Source organism: Xiphophorus hellerii, chromosome 20 (assembly GCF_003331165.1).
Source record: "Xiphophorus hellerii strain 12219 chromosome 20, Xiphophorus_hellerii-4.1, whole genome shotgun sequence".
Lineage (NCBI taxonomy): Eukaryota > Metazoa > Chordata > Actinopteri > Cyprinodontiformes > Poeciliidae > Xiphophorus > Xiphophorus hellerii.
Window position 1 is genome coordinate 34,688,791 of NC_045691.1, and position 5,266 is coordinate 34,694,056.

The following is a 5,266-nucleotide window of genomic DNA, read 5'->3' on the forward strand; positions in this document are numbered from 1 at the left end:
TATATCGGTTGCAGATTTATGTTTTTGAATTTCCATTTTGCGATCATTAGCAAGGGATAGCCTGAACACTAGCGGTGGTTGATTAGCTAACTTAAACACCTGCTGTCCTGATTATCTGTCACAAAATCTATGTAGGTCGCCTTGTTTTTGTGTTTATTGAACCGAAATACTCCGAACTGTGCGGCAAGAGTACATGTTAAGGTGATAAAAGTTAGGCTAGCATAGGTAACCTACTTTCTCTCTCTCTCTCTATACATATATATATATATATATATATATATATATATATATATATATATTTTTTTTTTTTTTATTAAAACTTTTTACTAACCTGTGAAATGTGATCCCTTTGGACCTTGTTGTCTTGCTATAATAGTGTTGACAATATCAAAACTTTGCGTCCCTTTTTCAGATTCTTTGCTTGATGGACCTTACCAAGCTCCGCCCACAACCGACCCACGTGACTGCACGTCTCACAAGCAAAGCCTCGCCGCTGGTTGTTTCTATGTAAATGTAACAACTTTAGAAAATGTGCTTTATTTTTTATTATTATAATGTTTGAAATTTCACCAAATCCTGATTAACACTGAAGAATCCTATTTCTTTGTTATATTTTAAGAATTTTATTATGTTACTTATTTTGATAAGCACTAGTACCTGTACTGTCACTTTAAGAGAGTGTCTTATGACATCAGCACTGTACTACCTTCAGTTGGCGCTAGGCTGCCTGAGAAGAGGTAGGAACATTTCTTTGCTTTAGGTTACGCTCACGTTTTATGAAATATATAAAATAATTGTAAGTACATGCAGCTGTGAATGTTAATTTGTTTAAATCCATACAGAGGAGTATTCTTTTGAACAAGTTAAAAACATTTTTCTTAAATGTTAGAGCAGATATTGTTGTTAGTTAGTCACAGGATTTCTCCATGTGTTTGTCTGCTAGGGGAATTCCGACTCCTGTGAATGGAAGAGCTGCATGTTAAAGGGCATTTTTATTTCTATTTGTGCAGGCCTCTGCCAGCAACCTGCATTAAAGAACAACCAACAACTCCTGTGGTCTGACTCCCTTCTTCATCTGAACACAACGCAGAACACATCAAGGTTAACCGACTGTATAAGACCAAGTGATCAGTAAAGAACACTAATGGTATACACCGGTTACATAAACATGACTCGATTAGTGCATCATTTCTACCGGATTTTCACAATATATCAGCTACTTCAATGGATAGAGGAACTAACAAGTTCATGTCATCATCTGGAGGAGGTTACTGGTTTCTCAGTCACAAGCTGGTTGTAAACTTGAGGCCAGCAGGTGTCAGTCAGTTATGGTAGATCTGAAATTTGGTTTGATGACCTCAATAAGAGAAGCTACAGACTGATAGGAGGAACCAAAGTGCTCTGTAAAGGTAAAGGCAAATCTTAAGAAGCTGGGATATAATTAATTTAATTTCACATAATTACCACGGTAGAAGCCATTTGTTTGTTAAAATTTTATGAAATATTTGTTCTATTTGATGTTTGTTGTGAATGACGTATACTCACAAACGAACGAGGTAATTAGTCCAACGTTTAAAAACTACAGCTGCTGTAATGCGCCACAGCAAAGGTAAACAAAGGTAAAACAACCCGAACAGGTGATCAACTCAAAACCACTCGTCCTTTTTACTCTCTCTCTCTCCTTGTAGTTTAAGCACACCTGTTACCGTGACAACTGCCTGCGCCCCGCAAGAGGGGCAAAGATTACGTTAAAAACATAACATTCAGTCCGTTACGATATCAAGTTTCCAGGCTTGATATTTATTTCTCGACTATTAATCAGCGCAGGTTGATTGACTAGCTGTACTTGGTGCCAGAGTGGCTAACACAAGTAACAGTTTAGTCCAAAGCCTTTTCTGCTAAAATAAAATCTTTAGTGTATGTCAGATACAGTACACATCTGTTTAGCTAACGTAAGACTGTGTAGCAGACAGGCTTCAAGGTGTAGAAGTTGTATCAGTAGCTACTGCCATTATGCTGTACTTAGCTAACGGGAAGCTAAGTGTGTTTGTGAGACGGCCACGCACGTGACCATGTAGAATGGGCATCAGCCAAAGAAACGCGGCCCCTCTGGTAAGGTCCATTGTGTCATTTCTCCGACCACGATATTCCTGACTCAATGCAAAGCAGCAGCGCATGTGGCGCATTGCCACGGCGCACAGTAAGTCACGTGATGTCCAATCCACTAGATCACTGAGCGAACTTGCCATTTACATTTTACAAAGGAATTTTAAAAAGCATTAACTGGCTGTTTATGCTTTAAACAACATTACTGTACGCACTAGATGCAGGCATATAAAGAAAAGAAGGTGCAGGAAATATTGGTGCGGACTGTCCTCGTCAGGCCAAAGTTGGTGGGGAGACGTCCACACCAGTCTTTAAGGAAGTTATGCCTATGTAATCTGCTATTGGCCAAATATACAGAGTGATGTCGAACACTATGTCACTCATGTATGCAGTTGTTCAAATAAACTCATGCCCCTCTTACCAACATCATCACTACATAGAATAGCCACAACGCCTGGAGCGCATACCAATCACACCACGGTCGCCTATATGCACCTTGCATCGTGCACCGTTGCTGCTTGATGTCTAACGTTTTGTGATGCCCACGGGTGTGTGCTCACAATAGGAAAAAAGGAGCATGCATTTCTTTGACGATGGGTGTAGTAATGGTGTTTCACCAGTAGGTGGCGCATGGAGGCTCTGAGCTGCCTGTTGCTCTGCCGTTTTCTCATAAGCTGAGAGAAATTGGAGTAACACAGACTGCGTCTCCCATGTGCTCATTTCCATACATTTTTCAGGTGAGAATAACCTTCAAGTTCGTTTTAAGAAAGTACTTTTTTATTATTTGGTACCGTTAGAGAAATGTTTAAGGAAATGCGTCAAAGTGTAAAGATATCGAAAGAGTTTTGTTGTATTTCGGAGCCAGCAGTGGCTAGAGGGAGTAGCTAACATGCCGTGATGCTAGTTGGTTAGCACACTGTAGCGGCAGATAATAGGCTATTGGGATATGTAGATCAGACTCCAGGGTTTATTTGTGTTCTGAACAATGTTGAAAGGTTAAATTGTGATGTAATGCATTCACTTAATTAAAGTAGTTTGAATCCTAATATAGTTATGCCAGTTTACAATAACTTTAAGATGCATTCCCATTAAATATGTCACTGTGTGTGATTAAATATACATATAAAGTGCAGTGAATGGAAGGTACATGTTACCTGAGGGAATTGGGACAAAATATGATGTTATTTGATTATTTCTGGTTTAAGGAAAGCAAATGTTGATGTTTATGTCAATGATGAATATGTGTAATTTGTACAGTAAATTACCGAACTATAAATTGGGCTGTATTGACAGTTAAATGAGCTGGTTTGTTCAATAAATAAGATGAGAGAAATTGGAGTAACACAGACTGCGTCTCCCATGTGCTCATTTCCATTTACATTTTTCACCTTCATCTGCTGCTGACGGGTCTGGAACCCTGGTACCCGTTACAGTTTACCTCGACGTTGATCACTTCCTTTGACTTAAACTGGACACAGAAAGACCTTTATGAATATCTACATCAGTCCCCTGTGAAGACTTATGTTTCTCTGCAGAGTTTTTCAAGGTAGGAGTCAAGTTTAAAAGGCCTGTCGCGATAAACGATAAATCGATTAATCGTACGATAAATTAAAACTATCGACGTCATTTTAATTATCGGCATTATCGTCTCTTCCGGCCTTTTTCTCTTTCTGTTAATGACACTGAATGAAAAAAAGGCTCAGCTCCAGTGCTCTCCACTGACTCCTCCCTTTCTCATTTCCTTAGTGTAAAGCCCAGCGCACACGATTTTAGAGCTGTCGGCCGATTGTCGGCCCATTTTCAAAACCTGACAGATCACACATTAGCCGACAGAAATCCTAGGTATAACGGTTCGATCGGTTCGTGTGGTGTCCAACAATGGGGACAAAATAATGGCTACAAGTCCAGTGAACTAATTTTAAAACCAGGCATTAATCAATGCTTTACTACAATCTACCTGCAATGAATGTGGCTAGTGTCAGCGTAAAGTCCTGACTGAATGAAAATCATTATAACCTATTTACGTCACGTTAACGAAGAACAGCTGAAAAGTTACCGGGTTTATCAACTGTGGTAGCAATTTCGCTCCAACTCCTCCTCTTGTCATTTCTATATTCTTTGCATGTTGAATAAACATTAATGTTGTTTCCACATATCATCTCCAATGTCCGCTGGACTTTGGGTTGCGCCGTTCAGCTGTTTGGGATTCCCCTCTGTAATTTCCCCTCAGAAAGTGTGGAGGAGAATCCATGCTTTCTGATTGGCTGCCTGTCACATTCAACAGGCTGCATTAAAGCGCCCAGTCGGGGAAAATCCCTGATTTAGATCGGAGGACGATCTACCGTAACACACCACACAATCTTAGAAAGATCAACGTTTTAAGATTGTTGTAAAGGGAAAAATAGGAGCAAAAATCTTATAGTGTGAACTATTGCATCAGGTAGTCGATGTGCCCATCTTCTCTATTTAAATCTAATTATTACTGAAGGGCAACATAATATACAGACTTCATAATCTGCACTCTTTTGGTTGAATGCAGTATTTATTTCCACTTTTACTTTATGTTGTTTAGTTTTTTTTTTCAAGTGAGTTTTTTGTTAATGGAGACCATTTTATTTTTGTTTTTGGTTGTTTTGTTTATTTTGTTTATCAGTTCCAGTGTTTAGTGTTCTTTTGAAAATAAAGTGTATCTATCTTTGGCAAGAAATCGCATGGATTATTATGTCATTTCCATTAAATCAGTGTAAAAAGGTCTTCAAACAATATTATCGTTTATCGCAATAATTTTTGAGACAATTAATCGCTCAGCAAAATTTGCTATCGTGACAGGCCTACCACCACGTTTGCTCTGCTTATGCAGCTCTATGGTATAATCTTTAGTCACACATTCAGAGTTGCGGGTTGAGCGACTCAAAATGATTTATCTTTGTGAACAAAGAATTATGTGCGGCGTGTGCGTTTACATCTCAACACGTTGCCCAGTGCGTGGCTCAGCCTGCGCTGATAAGGTTTATGTATGTGGTCCGGTTGGCTAGTGATTAAGCGGTTGAGTGGAGGAGCTTTCGCGCCCCCCTCGCAGTCACCCATCCCGCTGGTTTTATTTTATTTTCTTATTTTTCCTTACTAATTTTCCAGTTACATGATGGATCAAATATCAAAT

General features: G+C 39.2%; 1 long non-coding RNA gene across 1 annotated transcript; it reads left to right on the forward strand.

Annotated features, from left to right (window-relative positions):
- The first annotated feature begins 547 nt into the window (after positions 1 to 547).
- LOC116711121 (uncharacterized) lies at positions 548 to 1,044 on the forward strand. Its single transcript, XR_004337166.1, has 2 exons — positions 548 to 737; positions 944 to 1,044. It is a non-coding gene; the product is annotated as an uncharacterized LOC116711121 (long non-coding RNA).
- Positions 1,045 to 5,266: the final 4,222 nt, after the last annotated feature.